General features: G+C 45.1%; 1 long non-coding RNA gene across 1 annotated transcript; it reads left to right on the top strand.

Moving 5' to 3' along the window:
- The first annotated feature begins 319 nt into the window (after positions 1 to 319).
- On the top strand, positions 320 to 3674 carry LOC125757276 (uncharacterized). Its single transcript, XR_007415202.1, has 4 exons — positions 320 to 959; positions 1026 to 1097; positions 3079 to 3143; positions 3510 to 3674. It is a non-coding gene; the product is annotated as an uncharacterized LOC125757276 (long non-coding RNA).
- Positions 3675 to 10828: the final 7154 nt, after the last annotated feature.

Here is a 10828-nt window from a genome sequence, read left to right as displayed (position 1 = left end):
CTACCTCTTTCTATCCACGGGAGAGGGCAGTAACTTGAAACAAAAAAGCGTTTCTTTTGAGTAAGGACTCAGAGATGACCGTCGTCTGGGATGCGAGTTTGAAAACTGCCCATTTCTAACTTTCATTTCCCCAAAACAAAATGTATAGTTGTGTAACAAAATCGAACATCCATAACACATTCCCAACATGCACACACGGGTGTAAAAAAAAGCCATAAATACGCTTTTTTTATGTACAGTGACAAATAAAAACAACAACATTGCTTTATTTTCTACGGAGCGCTGTTTGAAGAGAGGGTCAGCGCGCACCAAGGAGATATTTATATTTGTTTTGATTTATGCAGCGTCATTTCGCGTTTTTGCACTTGTGAAAACGTCGCACCTTTTACGTGCACCTCACAGTCAAAATAGCGCCTTCGTCTTCAAGTGAGCGCTCGTCACCCTCCAGCTTTCCCGACGACTCGCCTAGGGAGCTTCTGACGAATTTCACTAGCAAATGGCTGTATAAGCCTGAGACGGCCGCTCGAACAATGAAATGGCCGTCACATGAGGTACGGAAGGTTCACAAACCAAAACTAAATTCGAAACGCGCGCCGAACCGGACTATTTCGCGGAGCAGTACATGTGCAGTAGCTCCGTCCTCTCGTAGCCTTCCCTTCACTGCCAAGAAAAGTTGTCCTTGGGGGCGCTTTAGTTGTTTGACGGGTGCGCGGTGCGTTCGGTTTGTGCGTGTGTGTGTGCCATGCTGTGTTCTGCAATGCTTCGTTACCACGTTTATCGATTATGCACGTTGGTTGCGTGATTCAATGTCAAGTGTACCTTCCAAGACGATCTAGGTCCTAGTCTCGTGACTGACGGCGAGTGCAGACGTACAGCAGCCTTTTGACAAGACTGTCGCCGAGTGTACGGTACATTGTGGACTGTAAAACTGAAGAGTGCACAGTGGATGCCTGATTTTGGTAAGTTCTAGAATATTTCTGAATTACACAGCTAGGTTACTTCATTACATGACGTCTTTTACGCAGGAACCGAGTGTGATCGTCTGTGCGGTGTGTTCACTCTGCGGGGATGATGGCCAGAGGAAGGATGATAGACAGGTATGTTTTACGCTATGCTCAATGCTTTCTGTGCACTTTATACGGTTGTATGAAGCACTCACCATGTGCGTTCACTACCTACAACTGCAACGGGTGGATGAAGGCGCGTTGCTTTGCGCGATACTCCGCTCGCTTCTGTAACGCAAGCGTTTCTTGTCATGGCGCTCTTCTTTCTTGGCTGTTTTTCGATTCCAAGAATGCCTGTCGCTCGGCCCGCCCGCTTCCCGCTGCTGCTTCTCTACTCGGGAACTGGTTGACCTTGGGGACGCCTGCGCGATGTATGTGTCGCAGGGAGGGCAACACTCGCCCTTTTGGGCGTAGGGGACCGGAGGGGGGAGGTGAGGTAGGAGGGAAGGACTGAGAGCATGGCTCTTTCCCGGAGAGGGGACGGGTCGCGACCGAGGAGAGAGAGAAAGTGGCCCGCTCTTGGCATTCTGCCGCTCAGAAGCGATCGTAAACCGAAGGAAGAATAATTTGCAAGATTTTTTGTAGCCGAGTTGTGATTCTGTAAATAAACTTCTTAGCGTGGTCGAAAGTTATTGAAATCGACTACAGCTGTATACTGCACGAGATCATCGCCTGAAGCTACTTGTACGATGGCTTATCACTTCGGAAATAGAACTGCTTTAAACATAACGTTCATCGCCTAGCCTTCTCATGATGCAGGTACAAATGAAGTAACTTTTCAGGAAGCTCAGTAATATTTGGCATGTAGTAAGCGGGGAGGAAGATATAAAAACACGCTGCGGCTGCACATGCGCGCGCGGTGCAGTGGCGTGTGTTTGTGGCTTTCTCCGCGACTACTGCACCGCGCTTGTTTTTGTTAGAAGTTAGTTGCACTATGGTTAGGATTTTAATCTGACTGTGCAAGGTCGTTGCTACGAGAAACGAACTTGCGTTGGGTGAACCCACTTGAAGATAATACAAGTCAGTGAATTACGTTATATTCTGGTACTAACACCATGTGTACAGTAATGTGAAAGAGCACAAGATGTATATAATTATCAATTCTAGACAAATATGCCAGTTGCGTTTGGCAAGGTGCCTTTTGTTGCAATATTTGTGTTTGAGAAAAATGATGTGAAATATTTTTCCCGTCGTTATATTGTTTCCTGAAGCATACTGGTTTATATTAACAGGAGTTGTTGTAATGGTTAAGCAGCACTGTTCCAAGAGCTTTTTATCCACTGTGCTGGGGTGGCAAAAGCACACCTCAATTATGTGCTTATCTAAAGTTCATGTTTCTTTTGTGAGCTTTTCTTAAGGCAGCATGAAACTGAAAAAGCGCTCTTATTTGCAGGTTGTGCGACTAAGACGTAGCATTCATTGTGAGAGTGCTACTTTAATTTTATGAAGTAATTATTAGGGGAAACAAATCTAAATTCTCATATGTAACTATGTGTGCAGAAGTTTAGAGAAGGCTGACAAAAGTGGTTAACGGTTTTTTTTTATGGCTTGCAGCACTACAAATTGAAACCGATATTCCAGGCATTGATTGGCTTTAACACGACTAGAATTACTTTCCTAAACGGCTCAAATTCATCATATAATACAATATGTAAAGCTCGGCATTATGGAATGTGCACATGGGCCACACATACTCTTATTTTATCAATTTATGCATTTTATATTGTGTAGCAGAGCTGATGTAATTTTCGTCATTTAAATGACCTATATCGTAATCTGCGTTCTCCAACCACATAGTGTTTACTAAGTACATAAGTTTCTGAAAGTTCGGCTTGCAATGGCACCATTACAGTTGTCTGCCATGAGCCGTTGCTCAGGTTATACCTGTTCTTATAGCGCAATCTGAGTCCATCATTCAAGGCCCTTGCTGGTATATAAACATAGACTTGCCTGAATACATTGTATGTATTGTGTGTGAGCTGTAAGGTCTGTGTGGTGCGCCAACTCATGAATGTTTTCTGTTATCCTTAACATATGTACCCGGTGATCTCACCTGTTCGTGGAACTGAAGCAGACGACAGCTTGCAGAAGAAGATGGGAGCGTTCTGCCTGTGAGCCTGGTCCAGCTTATATTTTATGGTAGGCATTTGTTTCAATCTTTACAAAAAGCTTCGACATGTTGCGCCTGCTCATGAACCTACTGCACCTTTTTTGAGGGAATTCTAAGATCAAAGAAACAAGACCCTAGACGTAACTCCATTAATGTATACTTGATGCTGGACTTGACCTTCTGTGTTTTCCTGTTTTCTTACAGGATTTGCTGAAAGTTTCGATTGGAAATGCGATATAAGATGCAATTTTGGCTAACTCTAACTTCACAAAAGTGTTTTTTGTCAACTACCTGCACGGGGCCTTGGCAGTACATCTAAGTGTTCTAAGGTGCACGATGTGTTGGATAAAGTTTTCTTTGCAACTCTTATATATTTACTGCGATCTTTCGTGCAGGATACACATGCATGGATACACATACATGGATTCCCTACAAGGACCCTGCGCATCAAAAGCAATCTGTCATCAATGTTAAGTAGACAGATTAAACGAAACGAAGATATGACAGGTGTACACCATATTTTTCTTTCATTTAACCTCTGCATGTTTCCCAGTCAATAAATGTTTTTATCCATTTTCTTTTGTTGAGAAATGTCTTTGTACAGCACAAGTGTCGAAGAAGGTGCATACGTGCACTTTTGTATGATGCTTGGCTGCATGTGTATCAACCAGCAAACACATTGTCAGGCACAACTAATGTGTGATTCCGTACTATCATCCGGACATATCATAAATCTTATCATGCACTGTAATAGTTCTGTTTCAGGAATGTTATGAATGTCATTCGCCACGAAGCACAAGCTTGGCCGAGGGTCATTGCAAACAGGATGTTTCATACTCACAAGAAAGTCACTCATAAGGACACATTAGAATGACGGTGGCCAATATGTTTTTGAATGACATTATGAGTACATTAAAACAATTCTGAAGAAATACATTAGAGAATCAAATGAGTGTTGATGTCAAAGGTCGTTTCATGCTCACTAGACTATCACATGTTAATACGCATCGGACTATCACATGTTAATCCGCATCAGACTATCACATGTTAATACGCATCAGAATGATCGGCCAATATGTTTTTGAATGGCATTTCAAATACATTACAAAATTCTAAAGGGACACATTAGAGCGTCAAATGACTGAAATGTCAGAAGTCATTAGACTTTCTTTTTGAACTCGTCTCACATTTTCATAAGGGCTAAAGGGTCGATGAGAGTCATGGCAACATGCAGCTGACTTTTTTTTACGTGTACGCTGTGAATCTTTATTATTTAATCACGCACAGGAGAAATCTCACACAGGCACTTCCTTAGAGGTCAAAATCCAGTACCTATATATACGGGGTGGCCAGTGAACGGTTGTGCAGCGCGAGCGGTCGGTTTTTCAATCAAGAAACTCGCTAGCAGACGCTGCCTGCGTCGGCGTCGCGAGGCGAGAGAGGGGGGGGGAGACTTTAGCGATAGGCGTTCGCCCGTTTCCGATCCATCTCGCCCGTTGCTGACCGGGCGAGGTGGCTACATACTACTACTGCAGAGGAGGGAACGACCCACACCCTAAGGAACTTCGCCCCTAAAAGATGGACGCGCTAGGGGTACACATGGGTACAAGAATGCAGGCGGCCCTTGACCGGAAAAACGACAGATGAAGGACCTTCGAATAGGGATTATGGAGCAAGAAAAATCATGCATAGAATGCACTCTCGCAAGCAACACCAACATGCAAATTCCTGAGCCTAGCAGAGACAACGCAAGCCTTCCACCCAACCAAATCTCTTGGCAGCAACATTCAAGCGTTCGTAAATCTAATGCAGGTAACCGGCGCTCGCATCACTACACACGCCGTCCTGCTTCCTCTCGCGATGATGATGGCGCCGCGTGACGCGCCGCAGCTAGTGGTGAGGCAGTGGAATTGTAGGGGATTCCGACAACAAACGAACTTCCTTGCAGCCCTACGTCGCCACGTCCATAAAACCCCCCAACGTGATCCTTTTACAGGAACCCGATTGCACCCCTTGTTTATCCGGTTACAGCACGCTCTCGGTTGTCTCACCTCATGTATGAACCCTAGTTTCAAAACACGTTACATTTCGCATGCATACGACGAGTAATGACACCCCTCAATAAATATTTGAAATTAATACTCAAGGAAAACGGAGCGGCAGTCTGTTTATCCTCAATGTATACAGTTCCCCACGTTTGCCTACACAATGTTTTCACTGCCTACTAAAGAAATTTGGTAGTTTTGGAAGGGTTTGTGTGGTATGCAGTGACTTCAACGCTCTGCGTGTAGCATGGGGTTCCATTAAATCGCAGGCCAAAGGGACCCTCTTATGGAATGTCATGTGTAACATAAGATGCACACTACTCACCGATCCAGAGGACCCCTCGCGGATAGGCAATAGTGTATCTCGCGACACCTGTCCTGGTCTTACCTTCGTGCGTAATATTGGCCAAGTTGTAGCGCACCGGTCCTTAGAGGAGCACCTTGGCAGCGCCCACAACATTGTGGCAACCACCCAGCCATTACGAGGGGCGCGCAGGCCCGGGCGAAATGTGCGCACTACGGATTGGATGAAATTCAGGGAACGCCGCGAGGAGCCGCCTGAGGGTCATATGTACGAACAATGGCTTGATGCTCTCACATACGATCTTGAGGCCACCATGCGCATAGTGAATATCACAACCGAGACACCAGGCATAACTCGGCATTTGCTTCATGTTCGGATGGAGCGCGTACTCTTGCGGCGGCTACAACCCTTTCTCAAAGGACAATCCTTTGCTCACACTCAATGTGGATATCGAGCACATCTGTCTGCCCAAGATGTCCTTTTACAATTATGGGAGGAAGTCTAAGGACCTTCGTCGCACACTCATCGCCTTTGATTTGAAAGCATTCATCGCCTTAGATCTGAAAGGGGCATTCGATAATGTTTAACACGAACTCATGCTTCGCAATGTTGCAGAGTCGCACTAGGGAGCTGTATTTACAACTATATCCGCGCAGTTCTTCGGGATCTCACAGCCACCGTAGGAATTGGACCACATCGATCAGATACAATCCGCCTTGTAGGGCGTGGGACATAACAGGGCTCACTTCTTTCCGCCACCCTATTCAATATCGCGCTTACAGGGCTGCCCCGGCTACTCGACCAATTCTCCGATGTCGCCCACAACATTTATGCGGATGACATCACTATCTGGTCTACACGGGGTTCAGCCAATGTCATCCAGGAGCGACTGCAGCAAGCAGTCGACACAGTCTCCGAGTACGTAAGTGAAAAGTGAGAGTCTGCGTTACGTAAGCGACAAGTTTGGCATGCGGAGATTTCAAAACGAAAGAGGTATTTCTTCCACAGGCTTCCCCTTGGCACTAAGACTACGCCTCCGTTTTACGGCGATCAACTTCATGGATGAACAACATATACAGAAGAGAGTATGTGCCGGCCCGTGCATTGCGCTCATATCAAGTGTTTCTGTTTAGGCCGCAGTTAGGGATTAGAGTTAATGGTTAGTGCATTGGTACCCTACGACTCGCTGGTGACATTGTCTGGCTGAGTAACTCGACGGACGATTCAAAAGCACGCTTGCTGAATTAGATAGGAAAATGAGGGCGGTAGGTCTGGAAATTAATATGCCGAAATCTGAAGCAATGTTCAACAGTCCCGGAAGAGGACAATGCTTTTCGCCAGGTAGGAAGGTACTGGAACTGCTATACCAGTACATCTACTTAGGAGAGCTAGTGACCACAGATGCCAACGGAAAGTGAAATTACAGGTGTAAGTGTAAGCGACAAAATGACAGCAGAGTGAGTCAGAGAATACGTACGTGTTAAAGACATTTTATTCCAAATCAAGAAGAAATGAGAATGGGTAGGGCATGCGACGGAAAGAAAAGATGACATCTGGTCATTAAGTGTAATGGACTAAATACCAAAGGAAGGCAAGAGCGTGAAGGGGCGGCAGAGAGCATAGTTGGCTAGATGCGATTAAGAAGTTTGCGGCGCTAACAGGACTGCAGGAAGCACAGGACAAGGTTACGCTCCGTAACCAAGCAACTTAACCACTGTGCTACCGCTGCGGCATTGACTGACACAGAGGAAAAATGTCACAGTTTGCGCGAAAGCTAATCGCGCCTATATTATAATTGTCTCATGCCCCTTTGTTCATTTGCGGTGGCGAGTCCTTTTTTCTTGAGTGTATATTTGTGTTCGTTTGTTATAATTAGCCAGTGCTACTGTTTGTTGCCATGTTCATACCCAGTGATTGCGCACTCTTCTCCTTAGAACTATTTTTGCTTTTCGAATACACCATATTTCCCTGCTCGCTGTGTATATAGACAAGCGTACATGTTTTTTGTGGCGATTCCAGCAGAATCTGTTCTTCTGTTACGCTACCGCAATCGCCATGCATGTTTTATATAATTACCGCACGTAATTCTTGGTACGACTTTCGACTGCCAAAGCTTCATGCACGAAATCTCGTATATGTACGTTACCATCACTTGAACATTTCAGATTCGTCTCCTAAGGAAATCAGTTAGATACGATAAATATATTACTGTAGTATTGCCACAGCGGATGCCGCAGCGGAAAATATAAAATACAGAAACTACTGCAGCAAATGTATAGCCGGCTATGTTTTACTGCGCACATGTGTGCTCCTAACTTTCCTCCCGTGTTCGGAGCTGCATCCACATAATCGGTCGACTAGAATCCACTCAAAACTTTACAGTTTTCATATTCGCAAGATAAACAACTTGATCAAAGTGTGTTGAAAACGGTGATACAATAAAATTTACATGAAGTAGGCGCATTTTTCTTATGTGCTGCACTTTTCATTGTGAAAACAACCTGGCCTGCGAAATGGGCCCACTTACTATTGCAGAAGCAAATAAACAAGACTAGCGTTATGTCCAGCCGACTTACATGAATTAGCTGCTTCTTAGACAAAGTAATCGAATTTATGTTCTGTTAGTGCGCACTAGAGCACTACACGGGTTCGGGCCTAGCCGAAAACCCAGGCTCGACCCGGCCCGGCCCGTGGGCCGCTGCCGTGGGCCCGTGGGCTCGGGTTTGAAGTTCCGGGCTTAGGGCCGGGCCCGGGTTTGAGGTGGCGGGCTCGGGTCGGGACGTGCTTGGACTTTGCTCAGTTCTTAAAGACACTCTAAAGCGATTCAATGAATCGGTTAAGACTGATAAAGTGAGAACACGAATGTAACTGGTTTAACCATCATAAGGATAAAATCAAGGGCAAAGTTTCATTTTTAAATTCCGCGCCGACAACTCCGCGAGTGACGTCACGGATTTCAAACTGTATTTCTCGCATTATGGGGACACCGGGTCAACGAAACTTCTTGAAAGTTCGCATGTTAAGTTTATGGCCCTCTCCGAGGTCATTGTACCTAATTTTTACCGGTTAGGTACTACGTAGATCCCAGTAGACGCCACGACGTCCATGACGTCATGGTGTTTGTTGCACAATAATCAATATGGCGTCAGCACCCGTATTTTCTTTTTGTGCGTTTTCTCGCTTACGAAGACTCTTGTCGCGGCGACCATAGTCATTATGGTATTTCCAGAGTAATTTACTCAGAAGAATTTTTTTCTTTAGTGTCCCTTCAAGTGTGTTCCTCATGCGTTGCACGGCTTCAGATTTTTCTTCTGCCTCTTGCGTACGGGGCTACTTGATGTATCTGAAATGGGCGAGCGAAAACTAAATACACCAGGCGCAAATATAATTAACATCTCGTTATTCCCTGCTTTATTTGCATTCGTTATTATTTTATATCCCGAATGTTATTCTGTAATCACCGTAATAAATGTAATATAATACATTTATACTGTAGCATCTTATCTGTAGTATAACTTACCATCGCAAGTGCGATAACGGGGCTACCAGGCGGGGAAACGTTCTTGATAGTTCCAGCCCTCCACTAAAACGAAAAGACTGCGCGGAGTCTCATTGCGTAAAATCCCTACAAAGACGTTCTTTTTCCGTGGCTTCGGCTTGGTTTCCAGAGGTCATGTGACACGAGATGGACATGCACAGCCTGCTTTGTGTGCCCGCATTGTTGACATCTGAGCGTTCGTCTTGTTCCGCTCTATATCAGGGGTCTCAAAGCCGCCTCAGCTAACGAGCCACATTCACGAAAATTTACTCCCGCAAGGGCCAGGACAGTGACGAAGGTAGGAGTCGAGGGGGGTGGATGGAGGGAGGAATAGGCTGTACACAGGCCCGTGCCCAAAAAAGGGCCCTGCCCCCCCCCCGCCCCTCCCCCCGAAATTTTGGTGAAGTAGGTGTTTTTACCAAAAATAAATGATGGGAAATAGGCTTTTTCTCAAATAGTCAAGGTTTTCAGCAAGTGCCCCCCCCCACCCGCCGAAAAAATTCCTGGCTACGGACTTGGTTGTACCACATGTCAGATAACATTGCCAGTTGAAAGACCTTTTTAATATATCATATATGGCTAACTTCTGAAAGGCATACTTGGCGGCAAGTTTCCACCACCATATCGATACCATCTCCAATATGACTAAAATCTGGACGCCAATTCTGCAATATAGTGTTTTGTTTCACGGTCATGCATCAACACATGGTGGCTGCAGGCGGTGCCTCACGAAAAAAATGTTTTAGACCTGTTATGATTTTGTAGCTCAAAAACGTGCTTATAAATAAATAAAAAAGTGGGACGAAGACAGTCACGTGCGGGCCGCAGGCCGCTAGCAAGAGGTCCGCGGGCCCCGTGTTTGAGACCCCTGCACTATATAGTGCGAGTGCGAGAGCTACATGATAGTGCCCCAACAGCGTTGGAATGTGCAGGAACAGTACAAGTCCATTAAACATGTATATTCATGTATAAAGGCAAAATATATTACCTTGACGAAGTATCCGCCTTAAAATAAGAATCACGAATTCCATGCCGGGTGATGTTCCCTTACCTCGAATCATATGCATCCAATGAGTAAGCGTGGAGAAGCTTATTCGCACCTTAATTACCAAACTGGAATGAACCCCGAAAATAGATCGCAATCAGTTCGTACATCTACTGCCAGTCCTATGCCCACCAGCCTAGGCCACCTTCTACCGGTGCAGGATCATTAGGAAGGCATACACCATTATATTATGAAAAAAAGAACAAACAATAAAAACAGAGTCCTGTGCATGCCGTGCTTAACAAACACTGCTGAAAACTGCAAAGACAAGCTCTCAGAGGCGTTTATAGATTACGTTGAAGAGTGACGCAACGTTCGGGAACGAAAGAAACGAAGGGATTAACTTGACAGCTATTGTCATTCTGCAGAGGTCCAAAAAGACCTCCTAAACTTGATCCAGTGGTGGAAGTTACGAACGACGACTGCCGACGACTTCACATTTCGCAAGGCAGATGTGCGCCCCTGGGACTAGCGCAAGCAGGAAACTTTAGCGCTGCAGGACATGTGATGCAACGGCGCATGGTGTGCTTATAGCAGAATCTTTTTATAATTGGATTTTTGTTGTACAATAACATGTGAGGAAATACACTATAAACTATGCCACAAAAGATTATAGACTGTATATAGCAGTAGTGTGACATATGAAAAGAATGTTATGACAAATAGTTTCTTTTTTGCCATTCTGTTTCTTATACGTATTTCCAAAGTGCATGCGGTGCGCGCGGTTCGTTATAATTATTATCTAGGTTAGTGTAATTACAACCGATTTCATAAATCTGGCT

This window comes from Rhipicephalus sanguineus, chromosome 2 (genome assembly GCF_013339695.2).
Source record: "Rhipicephalus sanguineus isolate Rsan-2018 chromosome 2, BIME_Rsan_1.4, whole genome shotgun sequence".
Classification (NCBI taxonomy): Eukaryota; Metazoa; Arthropoda; class Arachnida; order Ixodida; family Ixodidae; genus Rhipicephalus; species Rhipicephalus sanguineus.
Note: the sequence above shows the minus strand (reverse complement) of the source record. Positions and strands in the feature narration are given on the sequence as shown.